Consider the following 27,882-nt stretch of genomic DNA (forward strand, 5'->3'; position numbering starts at 1 on the left):
ACATGGCTAAAAATACAAAAAATAATTTAGCCAGGCATGGTGGCACCCGCCTGTAATCCCAGCTACTCGGGAGGCTGAGGCAGGAGAACTGTTGGAACCCAGGAGGCGGAGGTTGCAGTGAGCCGAGATCGCACCACTGCACTCCAGCCTGGGTGACAGAGTAAGACTCCATCTCAAAAACAACAAAAACAAAAACAAACAAACAAAAAGTTCTAATGGGGGAGGGAAGCGGTTGATGTAAAATCTCCATTTAAAATAGAAGTCTTGGCCGGGCACGGTGGCTCAAGCCTGTAATCCCAGCACTTTGGGAGGCCGAGACGGGCGGATCACAAGGTCAGGAGATCGAGACCATCCTGGCTAACATGGTGAAACCCCGTCTCTACTAAAAATACAAAAAACTAGCCGGGCGAGGTGGCGGGCGCCTGTAGTCCCAGCTACTTGGGAGGCTGAGGCAGGAGAATGGCATAAACCCGGGAGGCGGAGCTTGCAGTGAGCTGAGATCCGGCCACTGCACTCCAGCCTGGGCGACAGAGCGAGACTCCGTCTCAAAAAAAAAATAAAATAATAAAATAAAAATAAAATAAAATAAAATAGAAGTCTTGGATTAATGCCATCCAACTGTAATCCTTTATAGGCAGTATTTGTTACAACTCAGTAACTGAACACTTTGTCCAAGATGTTGGGACTCATGAACTTTACAAAGTAGAAACATGAAAGGCAACCACTTACGCTGTTGAGCACATAAACCCATCCAGAGAGCGGTATCTATCACTTTTCAGATCACAGGTGACAACAGTCATGTGTGCAGCCAAGTCAGTTGCACTGAATCAAGATAAAAAGTGAACTAGGATGTGGCTAATTCTTATTCCTTTTTTTTTTTTTTTTTTTTTTCCCATCACTGAGTGTAGAGGAAAATACTCATAATACCCACTGGATGAAGAAAACAGCTGATTTTCCCACTCCTGCTCAACTGCCTTTGCAGAGTATAGTATTTGTGGTCAACACAAAAAACTGAGTTAGGTTTTGGATATATTTTACAATATCTGCGCATGAGCCACTATGAAGGATAATCCAAAATTCCAGCTTTCCAAAATGAATAATCTATGTCTCTGACTCCTACTTCAGCCACAACAAAACTCGTTCAGCTTCAAAATTAAGATATTGGTATAAAGCAAAGGACACCATCACTTACATGATGCCAAGTCCCCCACAAGTTTATTTTGATGAATGTTACAAGTTTCAAAGGGTAAAAAATTTCACTGTCAGTTCTGACTTTTACCTTTTGCCAAACTAATTTTAAAATAGCAGGCAATCGGAAGGATATATTCAAACACTAATGATCCCTATAACTTTACATCTCCCTACTATTTGGATGGGAGCCAGCAGTCTGTTCTTAAACTATAAGCAATAAATCTAGAAGACTCTCTTTCCTAATTTCCCAAAGACACCACATGGAATTTCCATTAAAGCACACACACACACACACACACACACACACACACATGCAAACACACATACACATAATGACATACCAATTAAATCACTGTGTGACATTTAGGCCAGGACATAATTATGTTTGCCAAGGAGTATTCAGCTTTGTTTTAATTTCCTTGAACCGCTAAAATGTCATTCTGAGAAGGCAAAGAATGATGTAAAAATGAAGTATTGATATCTTGGTCAATTTTAGATTTTGATAAATGTTTTTTTGTGGGTGAAGAAGGCAGTGGGGTGTTCCCAGGAATTAAGGTCTCCCTGCACTCCCTCTCCCAGGATTTCTGGCAAGGAGTGGGATAGAGAGGTCAATTAGAAAGCAAATCCATTGTGAGGCAGACACAGCAAATGGAACAGCAGGTAGGAGCATATTTCCACCCCGATGAAGTGGGCCTGGTGGTAAGTTCCCATTCCTCTCCTATAGGGCTGAGGCAAGCAAATGGCACACACAACCTTGTCCCTTCACCTGTCAACAGGAAGAAATCAATGTGTCTTGCCCCTTCATTAAGGCTTCCCATGGAGATATGTTTACAAAATCAAAGTAATATGGTGAATTAAATTAGAAACCTGTAATATTTTGTCATGAAGTTAGCATGAAACAGAAGCTAACCAGAAAAGATTAAAAGCAGTGATTTTTTTTTTTTTAAAGGAAGGTCCAAAGGTTCTGGCTAAACTGACTTTAAGAATCGGGGAGTTCGTTGCTTTTGCTGCTGCGGCCACAGCCATGAGTATGCTCAGGTTTCAGAAGAGGCTCGCCTCTAGTGTCCTCTGCTGTGGCAAGAAGAAGGTCTGGTTGGACCCCAGTAAGACCAATGAAATCGCAATGCCAACTCCCATCAGCAGATCCAGAAGCTGATCAAAGATGGGTTGATCATCTGCAAACCTGTGACTGTCCATTCCCAGGCTTGATGCCGGGAAAACACCTTGGCCCGTTGGAAGGGCATGCACGTGGGCATAGTAAGCGAAAGGGTACAGCCAATGCCCAAATGCCAGGGAAGGTAACTTGGATGAGGAGAATGCGGATTCTGCACCGGTTGCTGAGAAGATACCGTGAATCTAAAAAAATTGATCACCACATATCACAGACTGTACCTGAAGGTGAAGGGGAATGTGTTCAAAAACAAGTGGATTCTCAGGGAACACATCCACAGCTGAAGGCAGACAAGGCCCACAAGAAGCTGCTATATTACTATAATTTATCCTGTATGTTTCTTTAAAATTACATAAATGCAGGGGATTTTATGATTAGATGACTGCTCTCCAGTGAATAACAGAACTGTGTAAAATTAAAAGGGAAACTGGCAAATCCAGAAAGCAGATGACAGTGTCTTCCTCTCTCCAGCAAAATAATCACATTACAGCCATGTGGAAACCTAAGACCTCCAACTCTTTCCAGAGAGTCAGGGCGGCTTGATTTTACAGACCAAGCTAAGGAGATAAAAACCACTTGCTGGTAAAAAACGGTAAATTCCATTTTGTGATTAGAATCACAACACATATGTAGCCCAGGTGTTGAAGAAGAAAGAATGAGCTCTGCCTCAAAAACAGCCTGGCCAGGCACGGTGGCTTCCACCTGTAATCCCAGCATTTTGGGAGGCCACGGCAGGAGGAATGCTTGAAACCAGGAACTCAAGACCAGCCTGGACTCCATCTCATAGACCCCATCTCTATGAAAAATACAAACAATTAGCTGGGTGTAGTGGCACATGCCTGTAGTCCCAGCTACTGAGGAGGATCTCTTGAGCCCAGGAGGTTGAGGATGCAGTGACTGCACCCTGCACTCTAGCCTGGGCAACAGAGCAAAGCTCTGTCTACCCCTCCCCCGCCCCCATCCCGCCCCCCTCCCCCCCCAAAAAAACTTAGCTGATCTAAAAGCAATATTTAACTATACCCTGACATTCTCTCCTCCTTATTTATTCATGAAAAACCTCTGCAAATGCCCCAGGATTTATCAACCAGATGTCTCAAGAGCTCGAAATACGCTTTTGCACTTAGGAAAGCCATTTTGAGTGAGAATAAGGCTAAACCAGACCCCTGCCTCTAGGTGTTTACAATTAGTTTTGGAAAACAAAGCTAAAAGACACAAAACTACAGCAGATAAGGTTACACTGCCTAGAATGAATGGGCTAAGTTATGCCACTGAGCTCTATGTGTAGTAAGATTTCAGAGAAGGGGTAGTTGAACAGAGGAAGGCTAGCCAGAGAAGCATCTTCAGAGGAGGCATGTCAAGCTTTGGGATTGGGGAGGGGAAGGAAGATTATTTCAAGCAAACGCAGACCCAGAAGCTTGTGCTACCAACTGTACAACCCAGTGCCCAACACATGGTAAGCATTCTAGAAATGGTTGCTGTTTCTCAGGGATGACACAGAGCCTTTCTGGTCATCAGAATAAACACTTCCCACATCCCTGGAAGTGACCAACATGCCCTCATTGCTTCTGTGTTAGACACCCCCAAATGGCCTGAAAAGATGGACACCATAGGACTGAAATGGCCAAGTGGGTTCAGCTTTGCACGTGGTACATCTTGGAGACAGGCAAGATCCAAATACAGTGGTCCTTAGAAATGTGAGCACAAGCCTAGATGTGGCAGACAGAAGCACAGGGAAAAGGTCTCTGATACAGGCCAAGGTGGCAATCGGGTAGGTGGAGAGATGAGGAAGGAAGAAGAAAGAGGCAATGAAACAGCAGCTTCAAAGGATGAATCCAAAGGACCCAAGAATTGAACAGATGGGATGAGTCAAACCCCAGGGCCTGGAGAGCAGAAGTGACACAAAACAGAAGACTGGAGCTGGGGTCTCAAAACACATATCCATTTCAAGATGGAAACTGATTCCCTGCCCCTAATACAGATGGAAGGTATTTAAGAAGGAGGAAGGGGAGTCCTGGTCACCAGCCACTTCCAGTTTTCACTTCTCTTCCCTCCATGACAAAAAAAACTTTTGGTGTTAGGTTAGTGCCACAGAGGCCTAAGTTGGGAGTCTCTAACCTTCCCCGGTTGCTCTTACACACCTTAACTTTCCTGTCTGTACTCAGAATAAACCAGTGTCATGCTTCCAGACAGAACTCACTAAATACTAAAGAGATAAGAAGAGATAAGAACAAAGGCCCTTTGTTAGCTTTTACCAAATCTTCATCAACTTCCCTACAGATCAAGACCACTAAAAACAATCTTTAAAAATGTGACATTGGCACAAAAGGACAAAAAGGACAATACTGTATGACTACATTTATATGAGGTATTTAGAGCAGTCAAATTCATAGAGACATGAATAGAGATAGCCAGGGGCTGTGGGGAGAGGAAAATGGGGAGTTATTGTTTAATGGGTATGGAATTTCCATTTAGGAAGGTCAAAAAGTTCTACGGGTGGATGGTGGTGATGGTTGCAAAACATTGTGAATTTACTTAAAAATCTTCGAACTGTACACTTAAAATGGTTAAAATGGTAAATTTTATGTTATGTATATTTCAACACAATAAAGAAAAAAGCAAAAACAACACAAACAACAAAAAAAAAACATTAAAGGAAACTGAACCAGGAAAGGAACGATAACAACAAAACAGTGTTAGGGCCACATATGCAGGAAGAACTAGAGACTAGAGGGTGGAAGACTGGAGTGAGGCAGACCAGATAGTCAGCAACTGCAGCAGTCCATATGTAACATGACAGGGACGGCAATGTACTGATGAGGATCAAAGGACAGGTCTGAGAGGCATTTTTAAGGAAAAAATAGCAGGACTTGGTGACAAATGCAATACACAGGTGATGATGAAATATTCAAAAGTGACTTTCAGGCTGTTATTTAGGGAAGTCGGAAGATAGTGATTTTAAGGCAATTGTTATTTGGGGAAGTCGGAAGATAGTGATTTTAAGGCAATAACGAGAACACTGGGGGCCAGGCGTGGTGGCTCACACCTGTAATCCCAGCACTTCGGGAGGCCGAGGCAGGCGGACCACCTGAGGTTGGGAGTTTGAGACCAGCCTGAACAACATGAAGAAACCCCGTCTCTACTAAAAAAATACAAAAAATTAGCTGGGCATGGTGGCGCATGCCTATAATCACAGCTACTCAGGAGGCTGAGGCAGGAGAATAACTTGAACCCGGGAGGCAGAGGTCGCAGTAAGCCAAGATCGCGCCATTGCACTACAGCCTGGGCAACAGGAGCAAAACTCCATCTCAAAAAAAAAAAAAAACAAAAAAAGAGAACTTTTTTTCCCTCTGGGGAAAGAGGGTCTTTTTTAAAAAAGTAGGCTGCAGAAAAACAGTGAAAATGAGGAGCCTACTATCTTTTTACAATATCATATATTTTGGGGGGAGGGGAGAAATCCAGGGTTAAAAAGCAGGGAGTCATGTATGAAGGTATGCCACAGAACCTTAAGGACAGATAGGCTAATTCATAAGAGGTATACAAAATTAACAGAAAGTGTAAAAAATAACAAAAACCAGGAATTAGGCTTTGTGAGACTACCCCTAGTTAGGGCACATATGGAGGAAAAAGAAGATTGAAAAAGTGAGGTTGGCAAGGTAGGAAAATGATATATACTTAAAATAAAGAATATTCAACAGGCTACAAGTAAAAGAATGTCAAGATGGATGTTTTCAACATGAAAGCCATCTTTTTAAATGCTTTTTAAACTTTTTCCTTTGTTTAAATTTTTTATTTTGAATTTTTGTGTAATTTTGAACTGAATGTGAATTTGAATGTGAATATTATATGTACACATAAGTGTATATTATTTATGGGGTACATGCAATGAAAACTTTTTCTTTTTTTTTTTTTGAGACGGAGTCTCACTCTGTCGCCCAGGCTGGAGTGCAGTGGCCGAATCTCAGCTCACTGCAAGCTCCGCCTCCCAGGTTCACGCCATTCTCCTGCCTCAGCCTCCCGAGTAGCTGGGACTACAGGCGCCCGCCACCTCACCCGGCTAGTTTTTTGCATTTTTTTAGTAGAGACGGGGTTTCACCGAGTTAGCCAGGATGGTCTTGATCTCCTGACCTCGCGTGATCCACCCGTCTTGGCCTCCCAAAGTGCTGGGATTACAGGCTTGAGCCACCACGCCTGGCCTCTTTTTTTTTTTTTTTGAAATTGGGGTCTTGCTCTGTCTCCCGGGCTGGAGTGCAGTGGCATGATCTCAGCTCACTGCAGCCTCCGCCTCCCGGTTCCAGTGATTCTCTTGCCTCAGCCTCCCGGGTAGCTGGGAGTACAGGCATGTGCCACCACGCCCAGCTAACTTTTGTATTTTTAGTAGAGAGGGTTTCACCATGTTGGCCAGGCTGGCCTTGAACTCCTGACCTCAGGTGATCCACCTACCTTAGCCTCCCTCCAAAAGTGCTAGGATTATAGGTGTGAGCCACCTCGCCTGGCCAAAAACCTTTTTGATTATACAAATCGCTGAGCAAATAATTATATTGCTAGATCATTTAAAATAGTTCCTCCATATTAATTCCTGAGTTTTCTGCTGTCATTCAAACTCAACTCCTGGTTTTACAGGAAAAATAGAAAACATATTATTAGGACCACTTAAATCAAATGTTTTCATATGTTTGAAACTTAAAAAAAAAAAAAAAAAAACCTGCCACTGGCACTGGAAAAAGGTACTGAAAAGACCGCTAGTTCACTGTCAGGCTTCTGCGCACAGATACCGAGTCAGGCATCCTGCAGGCAAGGCTGTGCTCAGAGCTCACAATTCTGCCAGAGAGCCCTCTAATCTCCCACATTATGGAGAAGAACACAGAGAACCCATGTCATGATATTCCCCAAGATCTGCTCAGCACTTCACAATTTGAACCACTGTTAAAATATACCTTTTTTGCTGTTTTTGAAACAATGCTACATGGAAAATGTAGACTACCAACACTGAACTATGAGTTCCAAATCAGGTCTTTTTTTTTTTTTTTTTTTTTTTTTTTTGAGACAGAGTCTTGCTCTGTCGCCCAGGCTGGGGTGCAGTGGCGCAATCTCGGCTCACTACAAGCTCCACCTCGCAGGTTCACGCCATTCTCCTGCCTCAGCCTCCCAAGTAGCTGGGACTATAGGCACTCACCACCACACCCGGCTAATTTTTTGTATTTTTAGTAGAGACGGAGTTTCACCGTGTTAGCCAGGATGGTCTCGACCTCCTGACCTCGTGATCCACCTGCCTCGGCCTCTCAAAGTGCTGGGATTACAGGTGTGAGCCACTGCGCCCTAAATCAGGTCATTTTTTTAAACCAGATACTCCTAACCAACTAGTCTAAGAGCTAGCATTTAGAATAACTGGCAATTTCCCAGAACTCAAAGAGAAATAAAAGTTCAAAAGATTGGCTAGAACAGTATCAGTAGGACTCAAAGTTATCGAATTAGATTTCAATTCAGGCAAACCATTTTTGTTCAAAGCTCACAAAAATGGTGAATGTTTGCATAAGGACACTAATATAAGCATTAATTTTCAGACTATCCTGTTTTGGACATCATTCAACATTTGCTGCCATTTGACAGATGTACATCCATAGCCCCGAAAGGCTTAGTGGGTCAGTTTTGGCATCATGGCTAGCAACTTTCTTTTTCAAAAGTAGTGTGGAAAAGCTGAGGTGTGGTTCATCTCTGAAATGTGATTGATCTCTGAGATGAGGTCTACTATGGGAATATTACACCTCTAGAGTTTATTTCCAGACATCCACAACAGGTCTAGGGAAAGTAATATTTCAGGAAACAGTAACTATTACACTGGTTCAATGCTTATCACTAATGAACATTTATTATGCAGTAGCAGAACTGTGACTGACCTTCATAACTTTTATTTTTAAATTGGAGACAAGGTCTCACTCTGTTGCCCAGGCTGGAGTACAGTGGTACAATCATGGCTTACTGCAGCCTTGAACTCCTGGGCTCAAACAATTCTCTGCCTCAGCCTTCTAAGTAGCTGGGAGAACTACAGGCATGTACAACCATGCCTGGCTAATTTTTAAAATTTCACTCTTTGTAGAGATGGGGTCTTACTATGTTGCCCTGGTTAGTCTGAAACTCCTGGGCTCAAGCAATCCTCCTGCCTCAGACTCCCAATGTGTTGGGATTACAGACGTGAGCCACAGCACCTAGCCAACCCTCGTAACTTAACCACACTACACTGATGTTTTCCTGACAATATAACTTTAATTTAAAAACATAACTTTTGAGGTCATAAAAAAGAACTTCTATAACCACTGGTCTGAACAGAACCATGTCATCTTACAAGTTCCCCAAAATAGCAAACGCCTCTCTATTTCATCTTTAAAAGCTTGACACTCAGGACTTATTTTTCAGGGAATATGTAGCTATTTTTTGCAATGTTAGCAGTTTTCATTTCTGAGGGATGGAATAAACATTAAAATACTCTTTGTTCTCTAATGTATTTTTTGAATTAAAAATACTATATACAATTGAACATAATCCTGAGCAGAACAACTAGTGATTATTAAACATTAATTATTTGTCACTTCAGATTAGAAATTTTTGAAGGTCAATTTTTTGTACATTATCTGTATACACAAATTGCTAAATGTTATTATTTAATATTTGTTATAATAAACATTTCTGGGGAAAAAAAAAAAAGCTTGACACTCTAGGTTTCTTTTACAATTCTCCCCATACTAGAACATCATGCCAACATCCTAATAAGATTGGTAGTAATGAAAGATCAACCTCATTTTCTTGGCAACAATAGGCTTACAGAAGAATCACGTAAGAGAAAAACAAACACTATCTGATAAGGAAAAGATGGATTCTGTCTTCCACCGCAGCCCTTGGGCTCTCAGATCTGGAACACTGTTATCTGATTGTATCTGCACGGTTTTCACCACGAGGGCACTGCATGGTAGAGGAAGCAGAACAGAGGAACAAGGACCAAGAGCAGCCCCTGCCCCATAGCCTGAATGCTCTAATAGCCACAGGAAAAAAAAAAATTCAAACAGGGACACATGGAGCCTTCCTAACTCTCCCTTTCCCACTGACACCAAAAATAACCAACCATAAACTTTTAGCACCTCTCAAAGACTTCAAGAGAGGCATAAAGGGCAATGCTTTGGCCTAGCTAAAGATTTTCAAACCAGTGCAATTCCTTTCTTTACTGTTTTATTAAAATATGCAAGCACAGTACTTATAAACAAAGGAATCATTTCAGTTTTTGCTTGGAAAAATGGGAGCCAATACATTCCTTCTGGGAATTCAGGGTAAAAGTTTTACAAAAACAGTGTCCAGATGTGCTTAAAAATTCACTCTGTTCTTTCTTTTGGGGAGAAGTGGAGGGAGAAACAAAGGGTAGGAGAGACATTTTATTAAAAATTGAAACAGTTATTGGTTTTTCTTGGCTCACCCACTAACCTGCGCTCCACTGACAACGCGGGAGCACCTGAGGCAGAAGTGCGTGGCATCCTTCCCCTTCCAACCGCCCCGTCTGACCTCCTCCACTCTGGCCTCCTGGCAGGGAGACTGGGCCTGGCTGACCGCGGTGTTGGTGTCGCCAACCTGAGCCTCAGGAACTTCTCTAACTTCCAGAACATCCTCGGTGACAAATGGTTCCACCAGGTGGTGATGAAAAGTTGTGTGTGTGTGTGGGGTGGGGGGTTGGGGGGGGGGGAAGAAAAGACTTTGAAGGCCAAAAGTTCTCAACTGAGAATCAAGCATTTCTTTATGAAAACAACCACCCTGGGGATAACCCTTCATTTAAAAAAAAAAAAAAACTTTAAACTGGAATGTTTTGTCAACATCACATCCCAGTTTTAACCTGGAAGCTTTGCTGAGATTTGAAGCTTCCTCAACCCAATGACTTCATTCCCAGAGTCCTTTTTAACCACAGAGAGATTTAAATAGTCTGTTATAAAGTTTCCCTTCATTTTCAGAGGAGCTGGTGCTGGCACTGAGTATTGAAGGTAAATGAGTGTTTCAAACGGAGCATAAATAGACAGAGAATCAGGCATATATTATGAATAAAAAGATAATCCTAATAATAGTTTACATTATCACAAACCAAAGTTTATATGAGTAGCTAAGCCCCCTTTCAAAGTAGAGAGCAGCTGCTGGTACGGTAGAGGAAAATGGTATGTCAAAAATTTGACCTACCTTAAAGTGTGTTTAACTCTGCTGTCAGCCACTGCTTCCTTCTGCCACCTTACACCAGGATGGAGGCAGGGGCAGTATCCTTTTTGAAGTGTTTTGTTTGCACAGGCACAAAACTGGCTCAGTGCTGGAGGGACCTATCTCCACTCTACCCTGACAATCTCCACAAAGGCTACATCATTCTCATCAGTGATGAAGTAAAAACAGGGACTCCCTCAGAGGAGCCAGTCCTGAAGGTGCCCTGCTACTGCCTCCTTAGAGTGCGAGGAACATCTCCAGGGTCTACAGCCTCAGTCCTTGAAGGCTGCCACTACCACTATCAGAAGTAGGCAGGAGGCTGGGGAGCTGTGCTTACACACAAATCTGCTAAGTCACAAATCCCCTAGGCTTCATCTGCACCCAAAAATGCTGGCCCCACATAAACCACTTTAACCCAAAGCCCTCACCATGAGTGAGAGGAATATCTGCACTCAATAGGGTAATCCTGCCCTTCTTCATAGAGCTCCCAGGATGTGCAGAGTCCAGGGCCAGGCCCTAGGAAGATGAGTGCCATGTGCCTAGGGCAGTGACATTCAGGTGGAAGAGACACACCTGGGTTTTCTGAGTGAAGACTAGGCAAGAGGGTCACCTTCTGGAAGTGGCCAGCTTCATGTTTCCAAATTAGAACACAGCATTACAACTCGAGTCAATTATCTAAAGTTAAATATTTCTGTACCTACAGGAGCAAGAGGCACATCAGAATCATGGAAACAGTCCACGCCACTGGTCTCCTTTTTCAATTTCCACAGATATTAGGCCCATTTCAAGATGTTCTCACCAGGAGCCAAAAGCTTTATGCAAAGGTGGCTGAAGCTTCAATCAGCCCAGGGCAGAATGAGGGCAAAGAGCCCCTAGTAATGAGTGGACTCCAAGGAAGAGAGCCCCTCTTCCTTCCTTTCCTCCTGTCCTCATAGCAGCAGTGTGGCCCCTGCCACCTAAGGATATGAACATTCATGCAATGAGTGACCAGCATTGGGGAGAACTTCAAAGGCTCCTGCAAGCATAAAGGATTGACCAGCGGGTCCAGCTTTCTGCTGGCAGAGGACCATGAGGTATAAGCCACAGAAGAGGGACTGCCAAATCACGGGGTGTTGGATAAAGACTCTTAGAAGGTGTTCACAAGCAAGCTTTATTTGAGGTGAGGATATTCAGAGGTATGAGCTGCACATACCATGTACATCTCAGTCCTTTCTGCAGAGGATTAAGACACCCTTTGCTCTGCCACTGCTGCAGGTGGAGGCACTGGTTTCAACCACGGTCCCTTCCCAAAACAACTTGTCATCACTCCTGTCTAAGCTCAGTGTGCTTCCAGAGGGTGTGACCCCTGGAGATAAGGCATTTCATCAAGTCAGCCTTGTTGGTGCCCTCATGCTCTAGGGCCTGTTATCACACACGGTTGCCCTTTTGGTCTCTGAATGAGTGACCTCTTCCCTAGCTGCTCACCATCTCTTCCTCCTCTGGCTTGTGTCACAGACCCTGTGGAGGTGTCCATCTTCCTGACAGCCTATCAGGCATTCTTGGCTCCTCTCCTGCCCACAACAGGATGCCAGTGCAAGCCATAGCCTTATTTCTTAAAGCTTATCTCTGCTTTTATCTTCTCTATCTCCCTGGTCCCTTTAAGTCCACCCACCCATGTACTCTTAAGTCCAGGATCTTCACTCTGGTATATTAAGGGTAGTCCCAGACTCACCCTTGTGGAGGGGAAGTAACTGCTTTTACATTTCCCAAAATGTTCTTATCATATCCAGGGATCTTCCCAGAGGACTTGCTAAAGCAATGCCACTTCAACCAGGGCAGGTGGACAATCACTCAGGAAGTGTTCTTGGACTGAGAGGGAAACCCACAGAACAGCAATGCCTGTGTAAGGGGCAAGGACCTGTGGGTGGGGTGGGGCTCAGTCAGGGTCCTTCTCCCCACTGTCTTCAAACAGAGCTGCTGCACTCTTATCTGCTTCATGTTGGGGTTCCCAGGAAGGAGTCATTTTTAAAAATAGGTAAGGAAGGTGTAGGTGTGTGTATGTGTGTATCACTATTCTGAAGAAGACAGCTTGGTGTAAATGGGAGTAAAGAGGGTAAAAAATCAACGACTCAGTTCTGCAATTACCCATGTGCAGATCAACTGTCAAACAAACAATTTCTATATCTGTGGCTGCCTTTCTTCTGCCCTCGCCAACACCTAGCACAGTACCCAAATCCTCTCCAACCCAGACAGTGGCTGACAGAAAGGCCTCTGGGACTGTCAACACCCCAGTGTGATTCAAAGCTCCCAGGGAGTCTGAGGCGGTCCCCTTGTTTATGGATTCAGTGATTGATTGGGCCCTAAAAGCTCCTGGCCCAGAAGACTAAATGGGTTGTAATCAATCATTAACAATAGTGTTGATGTTAAAAATTGGGAGATGCACTGGGTCTTTGGCCATGTGGATGAGCTGGGTGAGCACACATGAAATGTGAAGGATGGAGGTAGGTGGAGACATGGGCACCCTCCATGTATGCAAGCAACACAGGCTCATCAAAAGTGACCCGCAGAGCCGACAGGCCACATTTTGCAAAAATAAAGCTGTGTCTCAATTTAAAAAATAAAAACTATATGTAGGACAAATGCTTTTCTTGTATTAGAGAAAGATCTGCAACAATGGCCATAGGTTGGGTGTTATTTCCCAAGTGAGATGAAAAACAGACACCCAGGTGCAAGGGGCAAGAGTCTAGGTGGCAAAAGAGGTGGGCAACTCAATAAGGACATGGAGTGGGTAGGACAGGACAATTACACCCTCCGAATTAAAGGTTCAAATCACCTCAATCAAAATAATAGTTAAAATCTTAAGAATAATTCTAGTCTAACTGTCCCATTTTACAGGTAGTAAGGAAACTGACAGTCATATGGGTCACCTGCCCTGTCCATAGTCACAAGCAGTCAGCCTGAGATGCTCTCATCACACACGTCGCAGTGACCTCAACGTGACAGCCTAACCAGGGTGGTTTCTAGCCCAAGATTAGGATTTTTTAAAAACTTCAATAAAACACAGTTAATATATATTCTCTTTATGGGTAATGTGTGATCAATCCAAAAGCTTTGGGGAAAGTACACGCGCGCACACACACACACACTCTCTCACGCACGTGCGCACACATACTCTCTCACGCACACACACGCGCACACACACACACATACACACAAAGGAACAAAGGTTTGCTGACCAAACTGGCAGTACAAATAGAATTTCCATGATAATATTCAGATTCAATTATTTTCATAATATGCTGGTAAGTCAGGAAGACTCACTAATCAATAATTCTTAGACTTACTAATCAATAATTATTCTAAATTCTTATTTATTCACTTAAAACATCCTCCCTAACACTCTCTACTAAGCAACATTTCACCCACACCTAGCTTTAATATTACTAGACTTAAAGGCACTAAAACATACTCAGAAGGTAAATCACCAGATGAAAGATTTAGTCCTCTAATAAATCCAAAATCAAACAAGTATAAGCCATCACCAAAATAACAAAGGCAAAGAAAAATTATAAATGGGGCTGGGTGCAGTGGCTCATGCCTATAATCCCAGCACTTTGGAAGGCCAAGGCAGGCAGATCACCTGCCGTTGGGAGTTCGAGACCAGCCTGATCAACATGGAGAAACCCCATCTCTACTAAAAATACAAAATTAGCTGAGCGTGATGGTGCATGCCTATAATCCCAGCTACTTGGGAGGCTGAAGCAGGAGAATCACTTGAACCCAGGAGGCGGAGGTTGCGGTGAGCCAAGATTATGCCATTGCATTCTAGCCTGGGCAACAGAGTGAGACGCCATCTCAAAAGAAAAAGAAAGAAAGAAAGAAAAAAAATTATAAACAATATTTCGTGTGTGTGTGAGAGGTTTTTTTTTGAGATGGAGTCTCTGTTGCATAGACTGGAGTGCAATGGTGCAATCTTGACTCACTGCAACCTATGCCTCCTGGGTTCAAGCAATTATCCTGCCTCAGCTTCCTGAGTAGCTGGGATTACAGGTGCCTGCCCACCATGCCCAGCTAATTTTTCTTTGTATGTGTGTGTGTATTTTTAGTAGAGACAGGGTTTCACCACATTGGTCAAGCTGGTCTCAAACTCCTGACCTCAGCTGATTCGTCCACCTTGGCCTCCCCAAGTGATAGGATCATAGGCTTGACCCACCTGGCCAATAAACATCAATATTATTAGGATGGAGATGAACGAGTACGTGTATACTGCTGATAAAAAGACTGCAGCCAGTCACTAAAGCAGTTACCATGTGGCCAGGCACACAGCTGGATGTTTTAAAAACAGTATCTTGCTTACATCCTAAAACAACCAACAACCCTGGGAGATGAACTATTAATAACACATTTTACAGATGAAGAAATAGCCTCAGGGAAAAATTTGCCCAAGGTCTAAATAAATGGTAGCAAATGGTGGAGCTGAGATTCGTGAAACAAACCTATTCTTTTCTCAAAACACAATTCCTCCCAGTAAACTGGTTCAGTCATTATACAGGACAAGCTGGTAAACATGTATGTAATGAGAGCCACAAATCTTTTGACCCAGTAATTTCACTTTGGGGAATAAATGCCAAGGAAATAAACCAAAACATCAAGGGAGATGGGCAGGAAACCCATCTGTATGAAGATGTTCATAGCAGCTTTGTAACAGTCATAACTTGAAAACAACCCAAATGCCTCATCAAATGTGGGGTGAGGACTGGCAAAAAGGGGAGGGGAGCTTACAACATGAACATATCATATGGCCACTAAAAGTGACATGTCTGTGGACTACATCAATACATGGAAGTATCTTTGGAAAACAAACACAAGTAAAAAATAACCATAAATAAATAAAACACATACAGTGATTATAGCAGCTATGCAACAAGATCTGTTTGTGTGTTCAAGGGTAGAATAATCAGTATGTAATGGAGCTTAATACTCAGTAAACTTCATTTTTCTTACAAGGTTGAAGTAACCAATTTGTAAAGGTAACACAAGGAAACTCTCTTTAGAGATGCTATGATCTATCCAGAATGTTTTCTTCCTGATCTAAGGAAGTCAAGTTTTCATATAAAAAATAAAGAATGTCAGGCATGGTATGGTGGCTCACACCTGTAATCCCAGCACTTTGGGAGGCTGAAGGGGGCAGATCACTAGGTCAGGAGTTCGAGACCAGCCTGACCAACATGATGAAATCCCGTCTCTACTAAAAATACAAAAATTTGCTGGGCGTGGTGGCACGCGCCTGTAATCTCAGCTACTAAGGAGGCTGAGGCAGGAGAATCGCTTGAACCCGGAAGGCGGAGGTTGCAGTGAGCCAAGATGGCACCACTGCACTCCAGCCTGGGCAACAGAGCGAGACTCTATCTCAAAAAAAAAACAAAAAGAAAGAAAAAAGAAAAGAAGACCCACTAATTTTAAAGCTACCTCCCCCCTTTTACGCTTTCAAGTCAGTCCTATTTTTAAATCAGATTAACAAAACCTCCAGTTATAAGCCCATAGCTCACAAAATTTTTTGTTACCCATTTAGCAAATTTATTTAAGAACACATACATTTATAAATTGGAACATTCTTTCTGCCACCATTTGGTTTGTACTAATAAAAGTCTACACTCCCTGAATCTCATTCTTTTATAACACATTTGGAAAAGTAACACTAAGATAACATAAATCAATGGGGGTAGAGGAGGTGGGTTTAGGAGCGTCTGAACACAAGCCAAGGTAAAGGTCATATGCTCAAAGCATAAAGCAGGAAGTTTATGCCTAATTGCCTTTTTTATATGCTCTCCTTCCCCAAAAAGGAATACAATATGCTCACACAGGTTCTTCATCACACTCTGTCTAGGGAGGCAGGTGGGCCCAGTGAAGCCCAGAACACCCTCACCTCTTTGCACTGGGCTCACCTGGCCCCTCGGATGGCTTCCTATATATCCTATCACTGCAGAAGAATGGGAGCATAATTCAAGAGCATCCCAACTAACCCCTGTACCTTTTAAAATGAACAAGGTTGAAAGGTTGGGGAAAGAAGTGGGCCAAAGATGGTGCTATCTTTGGAAAAGAAAAAGCAGATTCCTGGCCAGGCATGGTGGCTCACGCCTGTAGTCCTAGCACTTTGGGAGGCCAAGGCGGGTGGATCATCTGAGGTCAGGAGTTCGAGACCAGCCTGGCCGACATGGTGAAACCCCCGCCTCTACTAAAAATACAAAAATTAGCTGGGCGTGGTGGCACTTGTCCGTCATCCCAGCTACTTGGGAGGCTGAGGCAGGAGAATCGCTTGAACCCAGGAGGTAGAAGTTGAAGTGAGCTGAAATCATGCCATTACACTCCAGCCTGGAGGATAAGAGTGAAACTCCATCTCAAAAAAAAAAAAAAAAAAAAAGCAGACTCCCTCACTCAGCAGGATTGTCCTCTGCCTGGGCAGATCTCAGGTCAGTCTTCATCCTAAGGTTCCTTCTTCTCTGTACTTACTCACCCATATTGGTAAGTCCTGTCAATTTTCCATTTTACCCTATGTTTGGGATGACTTACTATTGTCCTGCAAGCATAAAGCACCACAGTGTGCATCCTGCACAGAGCCAAAGCTCCATGATACCACCATGTCTACTTTTGAGGGTGAGCTGTCCAATAGGGTAGCCTCTAGCCACGTGTGGTGATTTAAATTTAAATTAAGTTTAAGTAAAATTAAAAATTCAGCTGGGCGTGGTGGCGCAAGCCTGTAATCCCAGCACTTTGGGAGGCTGAGACGGGCGGATCACCAGGTCAGGAGATTGAGACCATCCTGGCTAACACGGTGAAATCCCGTCTCCACTAAAAACTACAAAAAAAAACTAGCCAGGCGAGGTGGCGGGCGCCTGTAGTCCGAGCTACTCGGGAGGCTGAGGCAGAAGAATGGCGTGAACCCGGGAGGCGGAGCTTGCAGTGAGCTGAGATCCGGCCACTGTACTCTAGCCTGGGCGACAGAGCGAGACTCCGTCTCAAAAAAAATAAAATAAATAAAATAAAATAAAAATTCAGTTCCTTAGTTGTGCCAGCCACATTTCAGGTACTCAGTAGCCAAAAGTGGTTGATGGTTACTGAATTGAACGGTGCTGGAAAGAACATTTTTTGTCACAGAAAGTTCTGTTGGATAGCACTGGGCTAAAGAGCTCAGCACCTGCCCACGCCTGCCTCTGCAATAACAGATGACACTCTCTCACAGCTGGGCAACTATTCCCAGCTGTCACCAGGCACCACAGGCCACCTCAACTGACACCTATATAACTCAGGTTCACCTGGTCAGCATATTTATTTTCATTTACACACAGTACAATTGATAGTTTTTGGTGTATAGGTCCACAAGGTATATGCATATATATGTATGTATCCACCGCTATAATCAATATACAGAACAGTCCCATCATGCCAAAAACTTCCCTTGTACTGCCCCTTTGTAGTCAAGCCCTCCCTCCATCCCTCCAAAACCCTGGCAATCACTAATCTGGCAGCTTTTTAAAAAACTCAGATTCCTGGCCTTCCCCCTGGAAATCCCACTTAAGCAGGTCTGGGGTGAGGCCCGGAATCTCCCCCCACGCCAAGAATGCTCCTCAGGTGATTCTGGTGTTCGGCCAGGTTTGGGAATCTTTGGGGTAATTGCCTAATCTGAGTTTAATTTAATTATCTCCAAAGTGCTGTCTAGTCTCGCTCTCTTTCCACCCCCCATTAGTTGCTTTGTTGCACATGGCAGCCATCCATCTGAGACAGGGTGCTTGGAAGGCAGGGCAAGTCTGACTGCTGGGGGCACGGGCAGGGTAAGAACTCTGCAGCTCCGGTTTCTGGCAGAGAGAGGCCTCTCCGAGTCACATGGACTCTCATCTTAATCCCTTCCTGGCTCTTTGTGCCATGGAATCCTCATCTGGAAAAAAGGGAACCACATCAGAAATAATCATTTACCTCCGAGGCTTGCTGGGAAGTGATGACTTAGATAACATGTTCAAAGGCACTGGGCTGCCAGGACGAAAGGTACACTGTCCTGGATATGTCATCACCTCACCAGATTTCCTCTGGATGCAACTCTCCTCACCCTATTTACTTGATGGATGTGAGAGATAGGGACTCAAATTACAATAAAATTGCAGACTTTTTGAAAACAAACAAACAAAAACTCAAAATATTTTTTCCTTCTAAATTCATGATGCCAAGGGTGAGGTACCAAATTCCATTTTTAAAGAGGAATTCAGAAGAATCAGCATCTTCTCAGAAAACCTCCTCTGCTCAGAAAGTAAACAATTACAAAGGGGGGGCAAAACTTGAGTTTAGCCATTCTCTTCTGGCTTGCTCCTGCTATGCTGAGGATTCCTGGAAAACACTTTGAAAGGTTTAAGATGATCAAAGAAAAGGCACGGCCAACACAAGAAATGCTATCATTTAATATCACATGTTTATTTAGCCCCTCCAAGCCAAAGAGGGAAGATTGTTTGAAAGGGAGAGAATGCCTGCTTAATCAACTAAAAATGCATTCATTACTATGCTATTCACTGCGGCTTTCCTGAAATCAGACACTTTTGCCCCTAGACCATAAGATTGAAGCGATTTGAAACGAAAATATTTCCTGTCCACTGCTTGCCAGTTTCTAGCCCCAGAGTGATATAACAGATGACATCCAGTACAATAAATGCTTTTATTAACCATAAATTTGAGACTGCTTTAGGGATTTGAAGTGTTGGGTTTCATGCTGAAAAAATGTAATGTTATCCACAGACCATCAGTGAGTAACAAAAACAGAGGCACAGGTTATGCTACTTTGATCAAATTATGGCAAAAAATTGTCTTTTGCATTTAAAATAGAAGTTGCATTCAGGGCATATCTTCAAGGAGCACCACAATAGTTTAATCATATGTCTTGGAGAGTTTCATGGAAATTCATCCTGAGTGCAGATTTATAGAACCAGCAGCTTCTGTTAAACAGATAGGAAGCTGAAAAGTGTTATGAGGCTAAGAGGGCTGAGAAATCAAAATACTAAGATGGGACCCCTAAATCAGGGTTTCTCAGTCTCAGCGCTATCTACATTTTGGGCCAGGTAATTCTTTGTCATGGAGGGCTGACTTGTGCATTTCAGGATGTTTAGCAGCATCCCTGAGCCCTTCTCATTGACTGCCAGTAGCAGCCTACCCTAGCTGTGACAACCAAAAATGTCTCCAGAAATTCCCCAAATCAAGGTTAAGGCTGCAGTAAGCTGTGATCATGCTACTGCACTCAAGACTGGTTGATAGAGACCCTGTCTCAAAAAAAAAGAAAGAAAGAAAGAAATTCCCCAAATTCCCCCAATCAAAAACTACTGCTCTAAATCAAAGTCTAGGCTTGTTTAGCAAATGCTGTGTATGTTTTCTTCATCCAAAGGAAATGTCAGAGCCTGGGGAGCTGCGCAGCCTCAGCACTGTGCCCGCAGTGCCTCCCTCTACACAAAAATGGTTAACCCTGAGCAATTTCTGAAATCAAAAGCACCTTGCACTCCCTCTTCTACAAAACTAAAGGTAGCATAGCCATAGAAATGAGAACTCTCTCGGCTGTGACCAGAGCAAACGAGACCAAGCAAAGGCAAGCTGCCCCCCTGCCCCCCACCAAAGCATACCCTCACCCGACCTTTGTGTCCAGCATGCATTCCAGCCCAGGAGCTCCGGCCCGCTGGGCAGAGGCTGCACACCATTTCTGCCAGCATCTAAATTGCTGCTTTCTGGCCTTTCACTGTCAGGCCACAGAGGGGACTGTGGACTCGGTGCCAGAAAAGAAAATGAAAAGCAAAGTTGAATCTCTGCGGACCATTCTCTGGATGCTGAATGTCCCACTATTACATCTCGGCATGACATTTCATGGCCAGCAGGGGAGGAGGCCCAGTCCTGAAAGCTGAACAAACGCCGGGCACACAGGCCTGCCTGCGCCCTCGTAGTCTCTCTGGACTTATGAATAAAAGATGGAGGTTTTGTCTCTGTTGTTTCCCTGGTACCCTGTAAGAATAACAACTTGTCACTTTTTGACATTTTAACTTACTCTGAAAAATGACCAATATTAACTTTACATGTCTTGGCCCTTAAATCTGGAGTGGAGTAAAATGAAAGAAAGAAAAGCCATGTAATTAGGTAGAAGATAATAATTCAAGTTAAACTAATGAAACTGTCTGTAAGGGACTCTAATAAAATAATGTAGGTAACATGCAATCACAGGACTAAAAGGCTAGAAACTAACTTGGAGGATATGCTTTGGGTAAAGTAGCCTTTACTGGAAATAAAGTTCAAGGTTTTTTAGCACAAAGGAAAGAAATGGCTGAATTTTGGTATGAGGAAGCAGTCAACCGTAAACCTGCCCCGGCCAAACAGTGGTCTTTAATAGGAACTCATTCCCAGTCTCTGAGGGTGACACATCTATAACTGCAACAAGCCCATGTGAATAGCAAAAGCCTTGAGCATTCTTGAGAAACAACACTCCTAATTTTGAGAGAGCGTGGTTGATTTTAAATAATCTTTAAGGAAAGAGTTTATTACAGGATAGCACAAATGACATCCTGCACTTTCCTTAGACTCTCAATAAAGTAAAAGGGAAGGCTTAATATGAAACACTGCATTTTTAAAAAGACAAATAACACAAGACTAAACTGGGTACTATCATTAGCATAGATCTCTAAATACAACAATTGCACACAGAAAAAACAAATTTTTCTTATTGCTAAAACTGCATCCACATTTGTTACCAGTTGATACCTAAAATCCAACAAAGTCACAGTATCACCTTTAGAGGGGTCTTGTCAAAATATTTGACCCTATTCATAAGGAAACAATAAAAAATCCAAATTGTGTACACAAGTGGCCTTGACTCTTCAGAATGTGTAGGCTATAAAGGACCAAAAAATAGGTAGAGGAACTGTTCTGTATTAAAGGAGGCTAAAGAGACAGGACATCAAAAAGCAATGAGTGACCCTTGTCTGCCCCCTAGAATGTGATGCAGAAAGAAATTATGAATGACATTAAAAGGACAAGTGAGGTAAGTGTAGCAAAACGTTACGAACTGGTACCTCTAGACAAAGGGGAAATGGGTGTTCATTTTACTGTTATTTCAATTCTTCTACAGGTTTGAAAATTTTCAGAATACAAAGGATGGGAGAAAGAGCACAATAATGGGGAATCCCCACGTGGGGCTTTAAGGGACTCTAATATACAGGTGACTGTATTTTATACATCAGATATATACATTTTACACACTATATACATTTATATATATATTTTATACATTATCTATACCTGTATTTTGTACAGGTGACTAGCTGCCTGCTTGGGGGGTTGGGATAGCAACAACTTCATCTTCCTGTATCGTTTCAGAAAATATATGCCCTAGGCAGGGCATGGTGGCTCATGTTTGTAATCCCAGCACTTTGGGAGGCCAAGGCAGGAGGACGGCTTGAGGCCAGGAGCTCGAGATTAGCCTGAGTAACACAGTGAGACTCTGTCTTAACAAAAAAAAAATGTAAAAAAATTGCCAAGCTTGGCAGCACACGCCTGTGGTCCCAGCTACTCAGGAGACCGGGACAGGACGATTGCTGGAGCCCAGGAGTTCAAGGCTGCAATAAGCTATAATTGCATGACTGCACTCCAGCCTGGGTGACAGAATGAGACCTTGTCTCAAAAAAAAAAAAAAATTTACACACACACACACACACACACACACACACACACACACACACACACACACATATCATAGATCCATTTAAAATCTCCTGTATGCCTTTCCCTAAAACTCTTATCCAGCAATTTACCATTCTCCTCTTATCAGAATTCCTACTAATTTAAAAACTTTTTAATACTCTTTAAAAGTTCCCTGGTCTGCTGCCCAAATTCTCCCCCATTATCCACTCCCATCCTTTTTTAATGAGATAAAAGCAATGATTACACTAGTCTTGACCAACTCGAAACTCTGTACTTTTTAAAATGTGGGACCCTTTAAGTAAAAGAAGCAAGCTCAGTAGATGGGAAATGTGCTCAAGTGAAAAGATGTGGGAGGTAGAATTTGTCTCTCAATGACTTCAAAACCAAGGGAGGAGAACAATGAGAGGCGGCCTGTCCACAGCAGCACTATAGAGGCCAGTGACAGTCACCTTGGGCATGCCGGCACTGGGAACTCATAGCTCCAGAGGCCCTGAAGCAGTCTTCCACCAGCACAACCAGATGTTACATTTTTTCTGCTTAATTTTGGTAAAACTCCATGACCTCCTTCTCAAATTAAAAAGGCAATGCCATTTTTTTTTGTAAGCCACAGGAGCTATCTTTAGTGAAGCCTTCTAAGGATTTCATTAATTCATAGCCAGCCAACCAGGACTTTTCCCACAGTCTCCCACAAAAAAGCCCGGGAAGTCACTGATTGCTTGGCTGGATCTGAATATGAGCAGAGGTAAGATCAGAAATATCTAGTTCCTCCCACAGGGAGGCAAGGCATGAAAATCAAAGCTGGGCAAAAACTCATTTCCACAGCTGGCCAGCAAATCCGCAGCCCCGGAAAGACGGCAAAGAGCACCTCTGATTACGGACAGACCTTCAAGTGGCTTCAGAAAATGAAATGCATTCACCACCAGAGGGGAAAGAAGCAAACAAAAAACGAGACCTGCACCCCTGTGAAAAAGACAAAGTTTCATACAAACTGAGGGCTGCTGCCAGAGAGTGAGATTTGTTCTGTTCACGTCGTTTCAGAAAGTCCAAAACCAGGATGCTTAGTCGGGGCTTAGCAGTAACTTTTCACATTTTTCTCATCCACAGTGCAGGGTAAAGTGGACAGTCCAAGCAACCCCCTCAAGCAACAGACACGGCCAGGTGTGGCTCCCACACAACACCAGCCCACACTCTCCCTGTCATGAATGGGAACCTGGCTTGAAGCCCAGCTTCTAACCAGTATGTGGCCCCTGGCAGGAGTGCCAAGAACTGTGGTGTGAATGAATAAATTAAGCATATTTTTTATGCTACTCTCAGCACTAACTGCCACATGATTAACCAATGTTAAGAAAACAATTTTGGAGGAAATTTTTTTTTTTTCAGACGGAGTCTCGCTGTGTTGCCCAGGCTGGAGTACAATGGCACCATCTCGGTTCACTGCAACCTCCACCTCCTGGGTTCAAGTGATTCTCCAGCCTCAGTCTCCTGAGTAGCTAGGACTACAGGTGCACATCACCATACCCAGCTAATTTATGTATTTTTAATAGAGATGGGGTTTCACCATGTTGGCCAGGCTGGTCTCGAACTCCTGACCTCAGGTCATCCGCCTGCCTTGGCCTCCCAAAACGCTGGGATTAGAGGCGTGAGCCACCACTCCCTGCCCAGAGGAACTTTTATTATAGTTGCTTGACTGACACGTCACCTTCTCAGAGAGGCCATTGGAGAGTGTCTACTTGCAAAAACCCATTGCTCTTATTGCCTCATTTTAATTTCCCATAGAGTGCTTAGTCATTCAAGAAACACGTATGGAGAACCTGCTATGTGCCAGGCACTGTTCTCATGATGCAGAAGGGAACAAAATAGGTAAAGGCCCCGCCCACATGGAGCTGACACTGCAATGGGGAAAAAGGATGGACAAAGAGCAGTGAGCTGAGATCCGGCCACCGCACTCCAGCCTGGGTGACAGAGCGAGACTCTGTCTCAAAAAAAAAAAAAAAAAAAAAAAAAAAGAAAATACTATGTATGTCCCATGGTGAAAACTTCTGCAAAGAAAAAGTGAAGAAAAGAGGACAAAGTGAGCAGCAAGTTGCTATTGTAAACAGCATGGTCAGGTCTGATATTTCATTATCCTGTTTGTCTCCCCTACTAAAATCTAAGCTCTGGGCCGGGCGCGGTGGCTCAAGCCTGTAATCCCAGCACTTTGGGAGGCCGAGACGGGTGGATCATGAGGTCAGGAGATCGAGACCATCCTGGCTAACACGGTGAAACCCTGTCTCTACTAAAAAATACAAAAAACTAGCCGGGCGAGGTGGCGGGCGCCTGTAGTCCCAGCTACTCGGGAGGCTGAGGCAGGAGAATGGCGTGAACCCGGGAGGCGGAGCTTGCAGTGAGCTGAGATCCGGCCACTGCACTCCAGCCTGGGCGACAGAGCGAGACTCCGTCTCAAAAAAAAAAAAAAAAAAATCTAAGCTCTGGACAGGCATGGTGGTTCATGCCTGTAAACCCAGGTGGGCAGATCGCTTGAGGCCAGGAATTCAAGACCAGCCTGGGCAACATAATAAAACCCCATCGCTACAAAAAGTGTAAAAAATTAGCCAGGCTTGGTGGCACGTGCGTGTAGTCCTAGCTATTCAGGAAGCCGAGGTAAGACAATTGCCTAAGCCCAGGAGTTCAAGACTGCAATAAGCTATGATCATGCCACTGCTGCACTCCAGCCTGGGCGACAGAGACCCTGTCTCTGGAAATAAAATAAAATCTAAGCTCTAGAAATCAGACCTAACACGCAGAACGCACCAATATTCACCCAATGAATAGCCACTGAGTGTCCCTCTTATCAAACCGTTCACCTGTTGGAGAAATCTTCCAAGCCTCACCACTCCTGACAGAACACACACAAGCAGACTTCAAGGTGCCCTGTTATCTAGTACCTACGTCTTCAACCTTACCATCCCCCCACCACCCTTCTCCAGCTTTGCCCACATCTTACTTTCTGCCCAAACTGTCCCCCCAGCGCCCAGGTCCACTCACTGGTCAGGCCCTGCTCAAAGTCCCTTTGGTAAGACCTGTCTTCTTCATCTAAGCCTCCCACAAACCACTCAAATTCAATTTCTTCTTTATAAACACATCAAATTTGTTTGTTCCTCAATGCATCACTGCAATGTTTGGACACGTTCTCACGAAATCCGGAGGGATGATAGGGTCGGCCAGGCTTTGTGGCACAAGGGAAAGCTAGGGAGTGGTATGGAGAAGCCTCACAGAGAAAAGGGGGCCTCCTCCAAAGCAGGGGAAACTGAGGCAGAGCAAGAAGCCAGAGTTACTGGGAACCAACTGAGACATGGGCTAAAAAGCCAGAGTTCTAAGACGGCCTCAAGCAAGGCCTCAGACAGTTGAATGTCAACAAACTGCTTTTCACAGAGGCAGTTCTAGGCTGAGGAGCAGCAGAAGCCCGTTCAGGTTTCTCTGGAATGAGCAGGGAAGTGTGGAGAGAGGACTGAGAGGGCTTGGTACTGTGGCCCCAGAATCCTTCCTGAATTTCCCTGTTATCCAGGCCCCTACTCCTTTGTCTTTCTCCTGGCCCAGACAGGCAGCCACTGTGGATGGGGGACTGGTCCCACAACTTAACACAGGGTGGTTGCTCAAAAAAGTATCTCCTGCCTCCTCACTCCAAATAAGTCTTTTTGAGCTTCAGATGCTGAGCAGTTACAATAAATCCTAACCGTGTGAGTGCCTGTGCTCCACCCAGAGCAAATGTGCACACTCCAGAGGAAGGGGCCATAAACCGTCACTCAACAGGGACCTGCTCAGGCGGCGGACTGCTGCTACATTTGGTCTGTACTGCACTGCATTTTCCTCAGATAAAAGGGGGCCGTTTCGGGAGAGGAGAAACCAGAAATCACCCGGACAGAACAAAATCACAGGGAAAGGATTTCTAAACCATATGGCCTATCTCAGGAAAACCCACCTCTTCATTCCAAGGAAGCCCTCCCTTCATCCCATTAACCCTCCCACTCTCGAGTAAAACAGTCCATCGCAGCACAGAAGTCTGGGGACACTGCCAGGATTTTTTAAAGGGTTACTATTCGATGGGGGGAAAAGATCTACAAAACTGACCAAACAGAACACTCAGAAAAACTCCTAGTTTTGAAGGCAATAAAGTACTTTTTACATCTGAAAAAAAGTTGTATTTAAGGCCTAATCCCTCATGATTTCAAAAGGATTCATATGAAGTATTCATTTAATGTGTGAAATGTAAATATCCATCCAAACATTTTAATTAATGCTACCAATTTCCATTCCCTTTTCAAAGTTGATACTTGAATTTTATATGGCTTTTCTGGTATGTTCAAGCATGCTTCCCTACCATGCAGTAGTTTTAATGAAAAGCCTCATGATTAATGTCTATTAGATCAGGTTTGTAATGAAGAAAGGTACAATAAAATTACAATTTACTAAGCTTCCAATAATACTTGCCATCTACTGCCCTTTCAAGTCTTAAGGTGCCAGCCATATGCAAATAAGACATTTTAGCATTACTTTTACCATAAAACGAATGCTTCTTAAATAAGCACAGTAGAGGTAGTTTTCATTTACACTATTAAATCAGAAAATTTATGAGCCCATTTCCGTTTTAGAAGAGAATTACATGTGTGTTCACATCACATCTTTATTTTGTCGTCCACCCAGTGATTTGTTGAGGACAGCTGGTACCTATTAAATCCCCCCTTTAAATGTTGTAGCCTTAATTAGCTACATCCACCTTCACCCAACATTTCCAAACAAGGAACCAAAGAAAAGGGAATCCATTTTTATCATGGATACTTGAACAATGGAGTTGCAAACATCAACGTTAACAGTCTCTAGTAGAAATAGCTATTCCTTTTTTAGGCCACTTCACAAAAATAGGGTACAAATGGAGTTTTTGTTATGTAGATAATTTTTTAAATTGTTCAATTTTTAGTTTCCTGCCTGGTGTTATTAATTAAAAATCTTCTTTTAATATATTGTTTGGGAAAGGATGAAGGAGTCTCCCCAGAGATATTCTGGGTATTATTTAAGCTACAGACTTCTTTCTTACTTGCACTTCTCAGCATATGACTGAACAGATAGAATCTGCAAATAGAGAAAGCAGCAGGGTGTGGTTTTCTATGAACAGACATCATGCCCTTCCCAGACACCAAAGGGTTTCCAACTCACACAACGAGAAATTGTTGATTGGATTGCTTTAACCTGCCATATATAGATAAAACACACACTGACTTAATTTACAATGTCGATATCTCTTCTTAAAAAAAAAAACACATTTACATTTATGCATTCAGGACTTCAAGTGTGAATTCTGTTCAACAGACTACATTCTGAGCAAGATAAGGAGCCATCTCAAAGATTCCCCCATTGGATTTGTTTCTTCAAGACTGGCCCTAGCTTTAATCTGCAGTAAGACTATCTGTTTCAATAGGATGTGATCACTTGAGGGCTTGTGTCTTTTCAATCAGCCGGTGGCCCTGCCGGGTTTAGAGTGGCAGAGGGGAAGTGGCCTGTGGTTAAACAGAGGAAATACCAAGGCATTTTAATAGAGCAAATAGTCTCTTTACTTCCCACCGGGAAGAGCTTCA

The 27,882-nt window shown here is 43.5% G+C and overlaps 1 protein-coding gene and 1 pseudogene across 1 annotated transcript in view; one reads left to right on the forward strand and one right to left on the reverse strand.

The window, feature by feature from the left end:
• LOC105482558 (interleukin 17 receptor D) overlaps positions 1-27,882 on the reverse strand; it is a 77,519-nt gene that overhangs the window by 43,722 nt on the left and 5,915 nt on the right. The gene's annotated exons all lie outside the window — the stretch shown is intronic.
• Positions 2,216-10,893, forward strand: LOC139360826 (large ribosomal subunit protein eL19-like; annotated as a pseudogene).

This window comes from Macaca nemestrina, chromosome 2 (genome assembly GCF_043159975.1).
Source record: "Macaca nemestrina isolate mMacNem1 chromosome 2, mMacNem.hap1, whole genome shotgun sequence".
Lineage (NCBI taxonomy): Eukaryota > Metazoa > Chordata > Mammalia > Primates > Cercopithecidae > Macaca > Macaca nemestrina.